Source organism: Henckelia pumila, chromosome 3, assembly GCF_033568475.1.
Source record: "Henckelia pumila isolate YLH828 chromosome 3, ASM3356847v2, whole genome shotgun sequence".
In the NCBI taxonomy this organism is placed as follows: Eukaryota; Viridiplantae; Streptophyta; class Magnoliopsida; order Lamiales; family Gesneriaceae; genus Henckelia; species Henckelia pumila.
In genome coordinates this window covers 62,849,281-62,869,102 of record NC_133122.1, presented here as the reverse complement: position 1 = coordinate 62,869,102, position 19,822 = coordinate 62,849,281, and the positions used below count along the sequence as shown (strand labels likewise).

Here is a 19,822-nt window from a genome sequence, read left to right as displayed (position 1 = left end):
CATTCCCAGGATTGGATTCATCACCACTCCTCTCATCTCCACTTCTCAATCGCCTTATTTTGCTCAGAAACACCGGAATTCTTAGTGCACGCCAACTATTTGATAAATTACCCCGGTCAAGTTTCTTGTTATTTTCACACCATTATGGGCCCAAAACGCACTCGCGAGCTCGGCGAATCCTCTCGCCAAAGAACAAGGGATGCCACCGATTCACTCAACCTTTCTGGACGTTTCGTAAACCAAGCTGTGCTACAACTTAAATTGTAATTCACCCAAGTGTAGGTTGTCTGCAAGTAATATACTCGTGAGTACGAGATCGATCCACGGAGAGGATGCTGTAAGTTTAATTTTAGCAATGATATATTATAGATGGAAATATTATTATAAAAATTCAAATACACAAATTATAAAATTGTCAAGGTTTCAAAGGTTCATTGTTGGTTTATTTAAGATTGCTTAACAAAAATAAATAAAAGAAACTAAAATAAGAATAAACATAAAAGAACAATGAAATATTTAAACAAATATATCATATAATATAGTTCCCACTATATTAATATCAGATTAACCGATATTTAATACATGGTACCCATAATATATATATAGATGCATAAATATAAACACAAAAGAACAATTAAATATTTAAACAAATATATCATATAGTATAGTTTCCACTATATTAATATCAGATTAATCGATAATTAATATATGGTACCCATAATATATATATAAGTGCATAAATATAAATTGACATAAAATTAAATGTTAGATCAAATCACCATATTTCATTTAGAACAACCGGCAGAGCCACGCTATCATCTAAATAAAATATATGACTTTTGTTTTATGTTAGTTGCGAGAAAGTAAATGTTAGATGCGAGAAAGTAAATGTTAGTTGCAGAAAAGTAAATGTTAGATGCGAGAACGTAAATGTTAGTTGCGGAAAAGTAAATGTTAGATCAAATCACAATATATTATTTAGAACAACCGGCAGAGCCACGCTATTGTCTAAATAATATATATGACTTTATTATAAATTGATACATATATTTATAGTATATAATTATTTTAGTATTTATTGTATCATATTAGACAATAAATCAAGGTATCCACATTTAAGGTACCAAGTATTTGATGTAAATAGATAACAATAAATCATCCAAATTATACCTACAAATAAAGATCAATTAGTAAAACAAAATAAAAATAGAAAAGAAAAGAATATACAAAATATAAACAATTTTACTTGACCAACAATGAAACCTTTTCACCTTGACATAAAAGGATTTAGCTTGCCATGAACATAAGACTCAAGAGTAAGGATAAAAGAAATTTCATACTTAAACTTGGAGAAATATGCACACTCAAACTCTTATTCTTACACACACAATATTTATTTTACAAGTGAGGAATTTCTCTACACTTTTGCACACTACAAAGCTTATACAACACATCTATTTATAGGCCAAATGAGAGAAAGAGTCCAAGACTTATTAAATGTGGAATAGTAAAGTTGGTGGGTGCTTGTCTCCTTGAATATCAATACCATGACCCAACTTTAATTGGCATGTTTGATGCCTCAGACCACCGATGCAGCCTTTCTTTTCAACATAGAACACGTAGGATATTTTGTGTAGATATGTATGAACATATAATTCACCTCTTTTGGGTAAAAGGTGAAATAGTTATGATATTTTTACTACAAGCTGGTCATAGTAAAAGTAAATTTGTCTCCATTTTGATGTTTGATTATTTTGATCATCTTAATGAGGTTTTTGGAATTTCTTGTCTTCTAAAAAGTTGAAGATGCCTCTTTTGTGATTCTACAGGATTTAAGATTACTCCAATATGACCTTTGTAGCTTGAGTAATTTTATTTTTATCAAACCTGCGCAAAACATAAAATACAACATTTTTAGTAAAATATTTAAATATAAACACATAACACTAAAATAATACAACTTCATAATTTTAATGAAACTTTAATTTTAAAACACACTTTTTGACATATAAATAATTACAAATTTTAAGTTTCATCACACCCCCCAAACCGTCTAATTACTAGTCCCTTAGTAATAAAATATCATAAAATCACAAGTTAGATTTTTATTCCTTAATATATATATTCAAATTTGCAAACCTTAACATTTTAAAACACACTTGTAAGAAGATCATATTTTTATTTATAAATCTTGCTATCAACTAATATATTAATATATAATTGGATGGGTTATACATATATATTTCACACAATATCAAAATATTAAATATATATAATTTTTTATATAAATATTTTCTAAAAATTTTGAGAATAATATAATCAAAATTTTAACAAAAATCATTTTCATAACATGTATAATATCAGAAATATTAATGTAAAAGTCTCAACTCCATATTCTCTCGGGTTAAAGTATTTCATATATAGTTGTTTTTCACTCATGGAGTTGGAAGAAAATTATACACTCATTGAAAATGGCTAATATGTAAAGCAGACAATCAAATAACCTAATATTGAAAATAAGATAGGATAATTTTCAAAGAATAAACCCATTTTGTTTTGTTTTGTTTTTTTTCAATTTTGTTTTTCAATTTTTTTTTGGTTGGCTGCAAAATTGTTTTTGCATAACCAAATACTTCCAATAAACTTTGAAAAAGTAACTTTTTTTTTTCAAATTTTATTTATTTTATTTATTTTTTTATGAGATAAATCTATTACATTGGTAATTATAGTAGAGATATTAATACTTTACATCTTTACAATCAAACTTCAAACAACTTTGCAGCCAATTTTTATATGCACAAATTTTTTTTTTTTTTTCAAAATGGATTTAATCTAGTAATCAATCATTTCTTAATAATCAATAAAAGCTTATAAGTTATTTTCTCAATTCTCACCTCTCACTCACAAAATTTATGTGAGTATATATTGCACTTTTACAAATTAATTCTTTCAATTATACATGTTATTATTCATTCAATCAATATCACTTTAACTATATATTCATAAAAGTTTTAGAAAATATGTTATTTGAAAACACACAATTATATATTATTTATAACTTATATCCCATCAATTATATATTTTCTATTAAATTGATAAAAAGAAGAATAAATAAACATCTATATAAAAGACTTCATTTTCTTAGTAGTTTTCAATTTAAATATATACGGAATATTAAAATCTAATCTATTGTGATAATATGATTAATAAAAACTAATGCGTGTCAGGATTTTTTGACTCCTTACTCTGCCATTGAAAAAGGAAAAATAAATATTATTATAGAAATATTTTTTTATTTTTATTTTTAAATTTTAATTTTTTTTTAAAAGATAAACCCTCCCCCAAACCTGAATATGACATTGTTTTTAATTTTTTAAATAAAAATAAAGAGTACATGATGAAAGAAATATCACCTGGAATTTATTGAAGATGAGGAACAAACACAAACCATTTCATGACATGTTGAATCAATGATCCAGTTTCCTTTTCTTACTGGTTGGTTGAGACCAATTGATATTTGTTATAGCCGAATCAGGTTGATGAACAAAAGCTTGGAGATCATTAATTAATTGGTCGTCATTCGAAGCAGAGATGAACATCTTTCGTAAATTTTCTGAAATGAAATTTTGTTTCACAGCTGCATCAAGAAAAGTCAACAAACCATCATAATAGTTATTGATATTCAACAAGCCAACAGGTTTATTATGAATATTAAGTTGTGCCCAAGAAACAACATGAAAGATTTCTTCTAAAGTACCAAAACCACCTAGTAAGCAATAAAAGCATCAGAATTATCGATCATTTTAGTTATTCTCTCGTACATTGATGAAACTTTCAACTCTTCCCCAACCGTAACACCTGTAATATTTCATTCAGCTAAAGCTGTAGGAATAATACCCAAAACCTGACTACCTCCAAGATGAGCTGTTGTTGAAATAGATCCCATTAACCCAATATTGCCTCCTCCGTATACCAAGTGAATTTTTCTCTCTGCTAACTTTTTTCCAAGATTAATTGCTGCATCAACAAATATTTCACTCTTTCCAGTATTAGAACCACAAAATACACAAATATTTTTCAATTTTTGTGAAGCAGATCCTGCCATGTTTTTTTTTATTTTCTTTTCTGCAAAAATATAGAGATAGTTGAGTGATTTTATAAGAAAAACAAGGAATACGACAGAAATAGGAATACATGTGTGAACATAATAACGAAAACAATAAAAATAATAATATATAATAATGACATGCATGCGTATATACAGTGATTGTGGCTCACAGTGTTCATTCAATATTTATGAGTCGAGGGTTGACTTACCATCCAATTTTCTTATAAATTGGAAAATATAGTCTTTTTTAGTCAGATTCCCAAGACCATTACCATGACGCTGCGCTTGGAATAGTTTCCATAAACGGAGAAGGTGACCTTGCACATCTCCACTAGAATGCATCTCAAGAGTCAATGAGATATCATCTAATGACTCTTTACTCAGCCCATTCTTAATGAAATCAATTTTATCTTCTCTATTTGTGGAAACATATCCCAAAGATCTGCATCGTCTATCACAAGTTCATCTGGCACATTTATGACAAACATCTAACCTCTTGGCCCTCCTTTTCTTCGCATAGGTGTTTTTTCCTAGTCCAGAAATATTTCGAACAAGTAAGAATTTTGGAACTTCACCACCCAATCGAACTTTGGCTTCAATTATAAGACGGATATCTCCCGGAATTCCTTTTTGCATAAGCATTCTCAATCTTTCACATCTACCTTCATAAATCATTCTCAAAACTTTTTTAGAAAGAGATGGAAAATATTTACCATGTTCTTTGATAGCTTCATCAATTTTGAAAATAAAGATTTTTTTTTTCAATTATTTTGGGAAATTGAAAGAAAACCGACTAAAAGAAGTCACAGAGTACCGTTATCCGCCATTTAACCGGGAAGTGAACTCAATTCTGCAAAAATAAAATGAAAATATAAGTAACAATTAATTTGGATAATATAAAGGTATAAACTCATCATTAAGAATTTCATTTTCTAAAAATGGTTTAAGTCTTTGTCCATTAACTTTAAATACATTATTATTTTTAGGATTTTCAACATCAACAACACCATGAGGATAAACATTTTTTACAACATATGGACCTGTCCATCGTGATCTAAGTTTTCCTGGAAACAAATGCAAGCGAGAATTATAAAGTAAAACTTTTTGTCCAATTTCAAACGATTTTCTCATAATATTTTTATCATGAAAGACTTTTGTTTTATCTTTATAAATCTTTGCATTTTCATATGCATCATTTTTTAATTCTTCTAGTTCATTTAGTTGCAATTTTCTTAATTTAGATGCATCATCTAAATTAGTATTAAATGATTTAATAGCCCAATAAGCTTTATGTTCAATTTCAACAGGTAGATGACAATGCTTACCAAAAACTAATCTATATGGTGACATCCCCAATGATGTTTTAAATGCAGTTCTATATGCCCATAATGTATCACTTAATTTTAAAGACCAATCTTTTCGATTTGGATTAACAGTTTTTTCCAAAATTTGTTTTATTTCTTTATTTGCAAGTTCAACCTTACCATTCGTTTGAGGGTGATATGGAGTAGAAACTTTATGTGTAATACCATATTTTCTTAACAGCAAAAAAATGATTTATTTATAAAATGATTTCCCCCATCACTGATTATAGATTTTGGTATTCCAAATCGACTAAAAATGTTTTCTTTCAAAAATTTTATCACAACTTTATGATCATTAGTTCTACATGCAATTGCTTCAATCCATTTTGAAACATAATCGACAGCCACTAAAATATAAGTAAATCCAAAAGATAATGGGAATGGACCCATAAAATCTATTTCCCAACTGTCAAATATTTCAATAATCATGATTGAATTTAAGGCATCATGTTTTGGTTTGAAATTGAACCCATTTTCTGACAATTTTCACAAGATTTGCAAAATGAATGCGTATCTTTGAATAAAGAAGGCCAATAAAATCCACATTGAAAGATTTTTACAGATGTTTTCTTTGACGAAAAATGACCTCCACATGCCTCAGAATGACAAAATTTAATGACACTACTTACCTCATTGTCGGGTATGCAACGTCGAAAAATTTGATCAGGACAATACTTAAACAAATAAGGATCATCCCACTAAATTTTTTGACCTCTTTCAAGGATTTATTTTTATCTTGTGAACTCCAATGAGAAGACATTTTATTTGTCACAAGAAAATTTACAATATTAGCAAACCAAGGCATAGTAGTAGCATAGAATAGTTGATCATCCGGAAAATTTTCATTTATTGGTATTTCATTTTGAGACGATTCAAAAATTATTCTTGATAAATGATCGGCTACTACATTTTCTTTTCATTTTTTATCTTTTATTACAAGATCAAATTCTTGTAACAACAAAATTCATCTTATTAATCTCGGCTTAGCATCTTGTTTATTTGATAAATATTTTATGGCAGAATGATCAGTATAAACAATAGTAGTAGAACCAATTAAATAGGATCGAAATTTATCTAATCCAAAACACTACTGAAAGTAATTATTTTTTAGTTGTTGAATAATTGATTTGAGCAATATTTAAGGTTCTACTAGCATAGTAGATCACATGAGGTTTACCTTCTTTCCTTTGTCCTAACACGGCTCCTACAACATAATCACTTGCATCACACATTAATTCAAATGGTAAAGACCAATCAGGAGGTTGTAAAATAAGTGATGTAGTTAAAAGATTAATTATCTTTTTAAAATCAGTTCACATTCTTGAGTCCATTCAAATTGTGCATCTTTTGTTAAAAGATTTGAAATTGATTTCGATATTATGCTAAAATTTTTTATAAATCTTCTATAAAATCCTGCATGACCAAAAAATGATCGAATTTCTTTGATCGTGTTTGGTGATGGTAAATTAGCAATAACATCAACCTTAGCTTTATCAACTTCAATTCCTTTTTCAGATATGACATGTCCTAACACAATTTCGGATTTAACCATGTAGTGACATTTTTTCCAATTTAAAACAAGATTTTTTTTCTTCACATCTTTTTAAAACTTCTTCCAAATTTTTAAGACAGTTTTCAAATGAGTTTCCAAAAACTGTTATATCATCCATAAAAACTTTCAAAAATTCTTCAATCATGTCACTAAAAATACTTAGCATGCATCTTTGAAAAGTTGTCGGAGCATTACATAAACCAAATGGCATTCTTTTAAATGTAAAAGTTCCAAAAGGACAAGTGAAAGTAGTTTTTTCTTGATCTTCTAATGATATTGGTATTTGATAATACCCCGAATACCCATCAAGAAAACAATAAAAAGGATTACATGCCACTTTCTCTAAAATTTTATCTAAAAATGGTAACGAAAAGTGATCTTTTCTAGTTGCATCATTTAATTTTCTATAATCAATGCACATACGCCAACTAGATGGAATCCTAGCTTGTAATAATTGTAAGAGTGGGTGCCCAGTGAGCCAACTGTGTGGCTATGGGCTTTGATGACTCTTTGTATAAACAATCTTTTGTTTAATATTATTTACACTTTTATGGCAATGACTTTATATTACTTCATATTGTTATATTGTGATATACTATTGTTGTTTTGATAAAGACCTTGAATATACTATAGTGTATGTAAGATGTGGTAGAACATGGGGATGTCTATCATGAAATACATCTTATAGTCACTGTATATTCTAAACTGTTCCTAGTCGATTGAGCCGTCCGATAATAAGGATAAGGATCGCTCGAGTTTGAGACTAGCATTTGCGATGCGGAGTACCACGTTTCATTGGTAGGGAACATGGAGATGTTCGAAGCATGCAAATGGATATTCATAGGATGAATAATCGAACTACCCTATCCGGACTTTCCAAGTGGTTATCACTTATCGAGTGGATAAAGTCCGCGGTTTTGGTTGTACACCATTAGTCCTTACGACTTGAAACATCATGGAGACTCTATATGCTAGTGCTGTGCTTTGACTCGTTTACCGACTCTATGGGGGTCATCAGGTGTCGAGATTGGGTACAGTTACGACACATATAGGAGTCAATGCATTGTTGTCAAGGATTCACCACATACTTGCGAGTGTGGATATCCTATGCGATCTGAGGAGATATTAGTGTGACAAATCTCTGGCCAGAGTACTTGATGTGATTTAAAAAATGGTTTCTTAGTAGCACATGCGATGTCACTAATTTGATCTTCAAGATGTATTGCATAGTTATCGAATCTTGAGCGACTCTCGATATACCAATGGTTGTTGATTCGATCGGGATATATGGATGAAGGGACCGTACTGTACGCTAACCAAAATCTACTGGTTCTTGTAGGCACTATCAGTGATACCTAGGGAATCATGGGGCGATGTTGCTAGGCGCTTTACCTTGATTCGTTGGGCAAGTCGGAAAGTGTTGTTCCGAGTCACAAGGAGTTGTGAGCCCACGGCTAGCTGTATCCCTGAACCATTGAGGGTCACACAGTGTAATGGAGTTTTAATCCCCGTTGAGATAGTTAAATTTAAAGAGTTAAATTTAATGAACTAAGGAGTTGGACTTCTTAAATAAGAGTAAGGGAGTAGGATTTCCTAAAATGACATAGGGATGGACATTTTTGGAAACCACTGAATTCGGATTCAGGAAAATTTATTTTGACTTTAAAATGTGCAGAAATGGTTTCTGTGCACATTTGGTGAAATTGGTTCATCGATCGGAGTCACGATGAATTTTATATTAATTTCTGAACGAGCGGGCTTTGCTTGTCGGGCCCCAGCTTATGACTAATGGGCCCTAAGGTGTTAGTGGCCTGCATTATAAATAAGTTATTTCAGTACAGAAATTACACACAACAGGTCATAATTTTTGAGAGCAAAAAAAAAATCGAAAACCCTAGTTCCTCTCAAAGATTGTTTCGGCCGAACCCTCCCCATACTCTGCCCGAGATTTTCCGGTCTGTGATTTTGAATCGCAGTAAGGAATAACGAATCAGATTCGTTTATTCTCTTCGCAGAAAACTTCTGATAGATTTTCTAGTGCAATCTATCAGAGGGATTAAACCTCTGTTCGTGGACCTGATTGAAGGAGTTCATCGGTTCCAGGGAGAGACAACAAGAGCAGATAAAATCTGTTGGTGTCCAGTAATCTCGTTGCGAGATTGGAGGTAAAATTTAATTAATTGTTATTTGAATTTTACACACACAATAATTTAATCGTTGAATGGTTGATACCCACACCATGAAATTGTTCCATGATAAAAATTTTAAACTTCCGCTGCACCGGGTATCAATCGTGATTGATCTGACCGCCAGTTTTTTCCAACAGTGGTATCAGAGCTAGGTTGCTCAGATCAAACGATTAAATTAATCAATTGTACAAAATTTTTGAGTCTCGGTTTTTTGAAACAAAATAAATATTTTTAAATAAAAAAATTTTTTTTTCGGGGCAAAACCTGGGCAGCGATTGGATCGCTGCCCGGTGGGGCAGCAATTGTTGCTGCCCCGGGCGGCGCACGGCGCCGCCCAAAGGGGGCGCACGGCGCCGCCCAAGGCGGCGACCGTCGCCGCCCAGGGCAGCGCTGTGCGCTGCCCAGGGCAGCGCAGCGCTGTGCGCTGCCCAGCGCAGCGCTGTGCGCTGCCCAGCGCAGCGCTGGGCGCTGCGCAGGGCAGCGCTCGGCGCTGCGCAGGGCAGCGCCTGGCGCCGCCCCTAAGGGGGCAGCCGGGCTGCCCCCGGCCCGCGCCCCGGGTGCGGGCCGGCCCGGGAGTGTCCCGGGCGGCCCGCGGAAAAAATTATATTTTTATTTAAAATTAATTTTAATATTTAAAATTTTATTTTTGGTCCGGTCAAAAAAAATTGTTTTTGATTGGTTCACGAGATTTCGGATCGAATTGTTCGAGTCCGTAAATTTTAAAATTGATTTTGGATAAATTTGAATTTTTGGAAAATTTTAATATTTTATCCGTAAATTGAATTTTGAAATCAATTATTTTGGTACAATTGATGATAAGATATGATCTTATGATATATTAAGTAAAATATGATTTTATTTGTAAAATTGGATTTTATAGATAAAATATGATTTTATTTGATATAGAGATAAAATATGATTTTATATGTGAAATGAGATTTTATATATAAAATATGATTTTATCTTGTTTAAATTTGAATTGCCACAGCATGTTATCCAATAAATTAATTTTGAATTAAATGTTATTGGATAAGGATGATCGATTGCCATGACCAATTTTGTAGGTGTATGTTAGGAATTTACATTTTGTTTTTATTGTTGTTGGTTTTATTAATGGGCCTGGTTTATGGCCCGATATGAATGTCATATGTAATAAAAGTGGGCTTGGTTTATAGCCCGTTCCCACCCCTAAAAATGTATCCCCTACTTGTCATTGTTATTTATTGTAAATACATTAGATTTAGTGGGAGATCAAGATTTGAAGATGGTGGGCCCAGCAGACAATGAAGACTGAAGAAATGTAAATTGGAAGCATATGTAATAGGATTGCATTTGCATACTGCATATTACCTAGGATTGGACTAAGACCCGTGATTGGCAACCACGGGTCAATTAGAAATGGAATCGATCATCCTATATAATATTTGATATTATGATTGTATGCATGTTTAGACATAAATTGCGTGAATCCGGCAAGCATGCAATAAAATGAATATGATGAGACAAATATTTTTATAATTAAAAATCCCTCATTTTAAATATGATTTAAAATTTATATCAAGATAAATAAAGGAAATTTAAATTTGTTTAAATGTTCCCACCTTCCATCAACGGTCAATGTATGTGATGCTACCCGCGGATATGGTCCGGCTCATATTATTGGGGGGGCCCGTCCGTCGGAAAGCTGTACATTGGATCGACAAATGTTGTAAGTTGGGTGGAACTCCCATGGGATCGGCTCATATTATTGGGGGATCCACATGGCGACCGTCCATCACAACTTAATATTGATGGGTCATCTTGACATGTCACTTTAAACGGCGTCATATTATTGGGCCCTTATTGGACATGAGGTAAATACATGGGGGTTGCTTTGGAAGCAATTGGGCTCTACCTTTTGAGAATTATGGTTGGCTGATATTATTCGGGGCCATAAGTTTGTCAATTGGACTCCATGTTCTCACTAAGGAAAAAGTTTCCCGTTTTCACTAGAGGGTGGTGAAATCGTTAAAATAGTGGGAGTGAGATTCATAAAATTAAATTCGCCTATTTTATGTCTTAGTAAATTGTTAAACAATCATTGATATATGTCTGTTTTTCTTTTCAGTATTTCATACAATGAATTCGCGAAATCCATTATTCTCGATCCTCGAACAAAACAAGTTGACTGGCGCCAACTATACGGAATGGTTCCGGAAGTTGAAGATTGTCTTAACTTCGGAGAAAATGCTCTACGTGTTAGAGAAAGCACCTCCGAAGGAAGCACCAGCTGACATAAGTCCGGAGGAATTGGCCAAACTTGATGCATGGTGTGACCATGACATCAAGACCAAATGCTATATGCAAGCCTCGATGTCTGATGAACTCCAGAGGCGATTTGAGGACACGGTGAATGCTGCTGACATTCACACGCAACTCAAGGAACTTTTTGGGGCTCAGTCGAGGGCTGAAAGGTTCGCTACTGTTAAGGAGTTGATGACGTGCCGCATGCGTGAAGGGACTTCGGTCCGTGATCATGGGGTACGAGTGATTTGGCTCATACAGAAGTTGGCGACCCTAGATTTGGTGTTGGAGCATGAACTCAATGTGGATTTATTGCTTCTGTCTCTTCCTTCTTCATTTGATGGATTTGTAATAAATTTTAATATGAACAAGATAGAGGCCACCCTTGAAGAGATGGTCAATATGCTCGTTACATATGAATCCACACTTAAGAAGGATAAGCCAGCTTTCTTGGTGGGCTCCTCATCTTCTGCGAAGAAGGGGCCAAGTATGAAGGGCAAGAAACGTTCTACCCCACCCAAGAAAGTTGAGCCCGAGAAGAAGCAAAAGACAAAGGCTTCAAACAATGGAAAATCCAAGGATGTTTGCCATTACTGCAAGAAGCCGGGTCATTGGAAGCGCAACTGCAAGGAATATCTTGAGCAGTTGGGAACTGCAAAGGGTATGTTCTATATTGAAATAAACATGTCACTTAATACAACTTCTTGGGTATTGGATACCGGATGTGGATCTCACATTTGCAATGATTTGCAGGTGATGACAAGAAGTCGCAGGCTTAGAATGGGTGAGACCCAGCTGAGGCTCGGGAATGGTTCCAGAGTTGAAGCTACGGCCATTGGAGATGTTTGTTTGACTTTGCAGAACGGTTTTAAATTATTGTTAAGAGATGTTTTATTTGTTCCAGATTTAATTAAAAACATTATTTCTATTTCTATGCTTGATAGAGATGGTTATTCTTGCAATTTTGTGAATGGGATTTGCAATATTTACAAGAATGAATGTTTGATTGGAAATGGACAACTTGAAAACGATCTATACAACTTAAAACTAAAAGACGTTCCAATAAATTATATTGATAAACCGGCGACAACAAACAAAAGGAAAATCGATAGTCAAAACCGGCAAACCTTTGGCACGCTAGGCTAGGTCATATTTCCTCAAGGAGGATGAACAAGCTAGTGGGAGAGGGCATGTTTGATATGTCTGATATTAACTCTCTACCTACTTGTGAATCCTGCCTAAAAGGAAAAATGACTAAATCTCCTTTTAAGGGGAAACCTGAGCGTAGTCAGAATCTGTTGGATTTGATCCATACAGATGTTTGTGGTCCATTTAGAGTAGGGACTCAACATGGCCACACCTACTTCATTACCTTTACTGATGATTATTCAAGGTATGGGTATTTATATTTAATGAAATATAAGTCTGAAGCATTTGAAAAGTTCAAAGAATTCAAGGCTGAAGTAGAAAACAAGCTAGGTAAAAGTATTAAGGCACTTCGATCGGATCGAGGTGGAGAATACTTGAGTACCGAGTTTTTGGACTATCTGAAAGAGAATGGGATTCTCTCTCAGTGGACTCCTCCTATGACACCACAGCTTAATGGTGTATCGGAGCGTCGTAATCGAACTTTGTTGGACATGGTTCGATCTATGATGAGCTTCACTGAGCTTCCACCTTCGTTTTGGGGCTATGCGCTTGAAACGGCGGTATTGTTGTTGAACAACGTCCACACTAAAGCAGTGGACAAAACACCATACGAGTTATGGAATGGCAAAACTCCTAAGTATTCGTACTTGAGGATTTGGGGATGTCCTGCTTACGTGAAGCGGAGAGTGGGAGATAAGTTGGATAGTCGATCCAGCTTATGTTATTTTGTAGGATATCCGAAGAATTCAATCGGATATTATTTCTATTATCCTGCTGAAACAAAGGTGTTTGTTTCTAGGAATGCCACCTTCTTGGAGAAGGAGTTCTTATTGGATAAGAAAGGCGAGATGATGGAACTCGAAGAAGTTCGAGAAGAACCCAAAATACAAAATAACGATCCTACACCTCAGGAACCATTGCTGGACACGCCTGCACCTAGAAGATCCGAAAGGACTTCTAGACCTCCAGTTCGATATGGTCTTCTTCTTGAAGGGGATCAAGATGAACCCGACATTGGATGTGATCCAAGAAACTTCAAGGAAGCAATTTCTGATGCGGATTCGAATTTATGGCTTGAAGCTATGCAGTCAGAATTGGATTCGATGCATACAAACCAAGTTTGGTCTTTAGTAGATCCTCCCGATGGAATTGTTCCGATAGGGTGCAAATGGATCTACAAAAGAAAACTTGGCCTGATGGTAAGGTATTGACCTACAAGGCGCGATTGGTGGCTAAAGGTTAAACTCAAAGGCAAGGAGTTGACTATGACGAAACCTTTTTCACCAGTTGCAATGTTCAAGTCCATAAGAATCCTAATTGCCATAGCTGCATGGTATGACTATGAGATATGGCAAATGGATGTGAAGACTGCTTTTCTTAATGGAGACATTAAGGAGGAAATCTATATGAAGCAGCCTGAGGGGTACACATCCATGGGAAGCGAGCATAAGGTATGCAAGCTTCAGAGATCAATTTATGGTCTAAAACAAGCATCAAGAAGTTGGAACCAGAAATTTGATGAAACAATAAAAGATTTTGGTTTCATCAAGAACCCGGAGGAACCTTGCGTGTACAAGAAAGTAGTTAAGGATGCGGTGACATTCTTAGTACTTTATGTTGATGACATCCTACTCATTGGGAATGATGTAGGGATATTGCAGTCAACAAAGATATGGTTATCAGGTAGATTTTCGATGAAGGATTTGGGAGAGGCATCCTACATTTTGGGATACAGATCTATAGAGATAGGTCTAAGAGAATGATAGGACTCACTCAATCAACCTACATCGATACCATATTGAAACGGTTTTCAATGGATGGGTCCAAAAGAGGACATCTACCAATGTGTCATGGAGTTTCTCTATCCAAGTCTATGTGTCCCAAGACTGATGAAGAGATAGAGAATATGACACATGTACCATATGCGTCAGCTATAGGTAGTATCATGTATGGGATGATATCTACCAGACCGGATGTAGCATTTGCTCTGAGTGTCACGAGCAGATATCAGTCTAATCCTGGTCAAATGCATTGGAAAGCCGTGAAGGACATTCTTAAGTACTTGCGAAGGACTAAGAATATGTTCATGGTTTATGGAGGACGAGAACTCAAATTGGAAGGCTATACCGACTCTAGCTTCCAAAGTGATGTGGATGACTCGAAGTCAACCTCTGGATTTGTGTTCATGCTCAATGGCGGTGCTGTCACTTGGAAGAGTTCCAAGCAGGACACCACAGCGGATTCCACCACTGAGGCTGAATACATTGCAGCATCAGCTGCTGCTAAAGAGGCCGTTTGGATGAGGAAGTTCGTCCAAGAGTTGGGCGTCATTCCTGAATTTGTTGGTCCAGTCCCGGTGTACTGTGACAACACGGGTGCCGTTGCTCAAGCAAAGGAACCAAGGTCTCATCAAAGATCCAAACACGTACTGAGGAAATACCACATAATCCGGGAGATTGTGGAAAGAGGAGACATCATTGTCGAACGAGTGGCCTCTGCAGACAATATCGCTGATCCGCTTACTAAGCCTTGCCAGGACCATTGTTTGACAAACATCGCGAAGCAATGGGTCTACGTAGTATGACTAGTTGGCTATAGGGCAAGTGGGAGATTGTAAGAGTGGGTGCCCAGTGAGCCAACTGTGTGGCTATGGGCTTTGATGACTCTTTGTATAAACAATCTTTTGTTTAATATTATTTACACTTTTATGGCAATGACTTTATATTACTTCATATTGTTATATTGTGATATACTATTGTTGTTTTGATAAAGACCTTGAATATACTATAGTGTATGTAAGATGTGGTAGAACATGGGGATGTCTATCATGAAATACATCTTATAGTCACTGTATATTCTAAACTGTTCCTAGTCGATTGAGCCGTCCGATAATAAGGATAAGGATCGCTCGAGTTTGAGACTAGCATTTGCGATGCGGAGTACCACGTTTCATTGGTAGGGAACATGGAGATGTTCGAAGCATGCAAATGGATATTCATAGGATGAATAATCGAACTACCCTATCCGGACTTTCCAAGTGGTTATCACTTATCGAGTGGATAAAGTCCGCGGTTTTGGTTGTACACCATTAGTCCTTACGACTTGAAACATCATGGAGACTCTATATGCTAGTGTTGTGCTTTGACTCGTTTACCGACTCTATGGGGGTCATCAGGTGTCGAGATTGGGTACAGTTACGACATATATAGGAGTCAATGCATTGTTGTCAAGGATTCACCACATACTTGCGATTGTGGATATCCTATGCGATCTGAGGAGATATTAGTGTGACAAATCTCTGGCCAGAGTACTTGATGTGATTTAAGAAATGGTTTCTTAGTAGCACATGCGATGTCACTAATTTGATCTTCAAGATGTATTGCATAGTTATCGAATCTTGAGCGACTCTCGATATACCAATGGTTGTTGATTCGATCGGGATATATGGATGAAGGGACCGTACTGTACGCTAACCAAAATCTACTGGTTCTTGTAGGCACTATCAGTGATACCTAGGGAATCATGGGGCGATGTTGCTAGGCGCTTTACCTTGATTCGTTGGGCAAGTCGGAAAGTGTTGTTCCGAGTCACAAGGAGTTGTGAGCCCACGGCTAGCTGTATCCCTGAACCATTGAGGGTCACACAGTGTAATGGAGTTTTAATCCCCGTTGAGATAGTTAAATTTAAAGAGTTAAATTTAATGAACTAAGGAGTTGGACTTCTTAAATAAGAGTAAGGGAGTAGGATTTCCTAAAATGACATAGGGATGGACATTTTTGGAAACCACTGAATTCGGATTCAGGAAAATTTATTTTGACTTTAAAATGTGCAGAAATGGTTTCTGTGCACATTGGTGAAATTGGTTCATCGATCGGAGTCACGATGAATTTTATATTAATTTCTGAACGAGCGGGCTTTGCTTGTCGGGCCCCAGCTTATGACTAATGGGCCCTAAGGTGTTAGTGGCCTGCATTATAAATAAGTTATTTCAGTACAGAAATTACACACAACAGGTCATAATTTTTGAGAGCAAAAATCGAAAACCCTAGTTCCTCTCAAAGATTGTTTCGGCCGAACCCTCCCCATACTCTGCCCGAGATTTTCCGGTCTGTGATTTTGAATCACAGTAAGGAATAACGAATCAGATTCGTTTATTCTCTTCGCAGAAAACTTCTGATAGATTTTCTAGTGCAATCTATCAGAGGGATTAAACCTCTGTTCGTGGACCTGATTGAAGGAGTTCATCGGTTCCAGGGAGAGACAACAAGAGCAGATAAAATCTGTTGGTGTCCAGTAATCTCGTTGCGAGATTGGAGGTAAAATTTAATTAATTGTTATTTGAATTTTACACACACAATAATTTAATCGTTGAATGGTTGATACCCACACCATGGAATTGTTCCATGATAAAAATTTTAAAACTTCCGCTGCACCGGGTATCAATCGTGATTGATCTGACCGCCAGTTTTTTCCAACAATAATTCTCCCATTTCATTTTTTATAACAGTGATGCCTGATTTTTTTGTTACTACTTGTGTTGGACTTACCCATTTACTATCCGAGATTGGATAAATAATTCCGGCATCTAATAGTTTTAAAACTTCATTTTTAACAACTTCTTTCATGTGTGGATTTAATCTTCTTTGTGGTTGTTGATATATTTTAGAATTTTCTTCCAAGTGAATTCTATGCGTACAGATTAAAGGATTTATACCTTTTATATCTTGCAAAGTCCATCCAATTGCATTTTTATGCTTTTTAAGTAATATTATTAAATCTTCTTCTTGTTTTGGTAAGATGGTAGAAGATATTACAATAGGATATGTTTGATTTTTACCAAGAAAAGCATATTTTAGTTCTTTTGGCAAAGGTTTTAATTCAAGTTTTGGATGATCATCTTCTTTTACTTCTTCAAGTTCATTAATTTCTTCAAATAACTTTGATTTAAAAACGCTTTCCACTAAATAAACTTCTGGTTGTTGATTTAAGTTTTCTTGGTGTATATTTTCTTCAAAGATTGTTTCTATTGCATTATCATCTTCATCTTCATTAATACTTGGTTGTTTACATAAATTGAACACATTAAGTTCTAAAGTCATATTTCCAAAAGACAATTTCATTATTTCATTTCGACAATTAATTAAAGCATTTGAAGTTGCGAGAAATGGACGTCCCAATATTACTGGAATTTCATTATGCACTTCTATTAGTTGTGTATCCAACACAATAAAATCCACAGGATATATGAATTTATCGACTTGAACTAACACATCTTCTACGATACCTCTAGGTATTTTGATTGACATATCGGCTAGTAAAAGAGTGACAGATGTAGGTTTTAAATCTCCCAACTTAAGTTTTTCATAAACTGAATAAGGAATTAAATTCAAACTTGCTCCCAAATCTAACAAAACTTTTTTAATTTTATTTTTTCCAATAATACATGAAATTGTTGGACAACCTGGATCTTTATATTTCAAAGTAGAATTATTTTGAATAATAAAGCTTACTTGTTTAGTTAAGAATGCTTTCTTCTTTACATGCAATTGTCTTTTCACAGTACATAAATCTTTTAAAAACTTTGCATAAGAAGACACTTGTTTAATAGCATCTAATAATGGAATATTTATTTTTACTTGTTTAAAAACTTCATAAATATCGGAATCATTTTTTTGTTTTTTATTGTTTACTAATGCATGAGGAAAAGGAACATGTTTATTTGACTCACATATTACTTCAGATAATTTATCATCAACTTTCTCAATCTTAGGACTCAAAGTATCATCTTTCTCGAAAGTATCAAGATTTCATCCTTACTCTTTGAGTTTGACTGATCTTTGTTTTCATCACTATATGGATCATTAACTATTTTACCACTTCCAAGAGTAATAACAGATTTTACTTGATCAAACTTATCTTGATTTTGATTTTTAGGATTAGGTTGTGGTTGAGATGGAAATTTTCCTTTTTCATGAATATTAAGTGCAGATGCAAATTTTGCAAGAGTTTCTTTCAAAATCATTCATGGATTGAATGTTTTGAATATTTATAGACTCTTTCTTTTGAATGTATGAATGAATTTCATCTTCAAAATGTTTTCTTGGAGGTGGGATATAAGGAGCATAACCTTGATGATTTTGGTTATTTTGAAAAGGTTGTTGTGAAGGTTGTGCATTATTATCTTTCCTCCAACTAAAATTAGGATGATTTCTCCAACAAGGATTATATGTTTGTGAAAATGATCTAATGTTGGTTTTTTAAAATTGTTAACATAATTGGCTTGTTCATGGAGACATTCTTTAAATGAAGGCAAAGTAGGACAATTTTTTGTAAGATGATCATGTGTGTCACATATATGACAAACAATTTCTTGAACACTTTTTAATTGATCAATCTTTTTCATTTCTAATGACTCAATTTTTCTTGCTAAAGATGCATGTTTAGCTTGAATATCTACATCATCTTTAAGATGATAAATACCAACCCCATTCGTTGAATTATTGGTTTTACTTTGTGGTTCAATTGAGCCTATATTATCCCAATTTTTGAGTATTTTCTGCTAATGACTCCAAATATTCCATAGCTTCATTTGGATTTTTATCTTCAAAAGTTCCATTACACATGAATTCTATCATTTGCCTATCTTTAGGTATTAAACCTTCATAAAAGTGAGAAACTATCCTCCATATTTAAAATATTTTCAGATACTCGAACAAGTCTACCACTTTGTTTACGACTCCAAACAATCATACAATTAAAAACAACATACTATTTACATAAGTAACATAAATAAAAAAAATTAAACTTAATTTATACCTCTCCGGCAACGGCGCCAAAAACTTGCTACAACTTAAATTGTAATTCACCCAAGTGTAGGTTGTCTGCAAGTAATATACTCGTGAGTACGAGATCGATCCACGGAGAGGATGCTGTAAGTTTAATTTTAGCAATGATATATTATAGATGGAAATATTATTATAAAAATTCAAATACACAAATTATAAAATTTTCAAGGCTTCAAAGGTTCATTGTTGGTTTATTTAAGATTGCTTAACAAAAATAAATAAAAGAAACTAAAATAAGAATAAGCATAAAAGAACAATGAAATATTTAAACAAATATATTATATAATATAGTTTCCACTATAATAATATCAGATTAACCGATATTTAATACA

At 34.2% G+C, this 19,822-nt stretch overlaps 1 pseudogene; it reads right to left on the bottom strand.

The window, feature by feature from the left end:
• Positions 1–1,579: 1,579 nt before the first annotated feature.
• On the bottom strand, positions 1,580–19,134 carry LOC140886332 (uncharacterized; annotated as a pseudogene).
• Between the last annotated feature and the right edge of the window lie 688 nt (positions 19,135–19,822).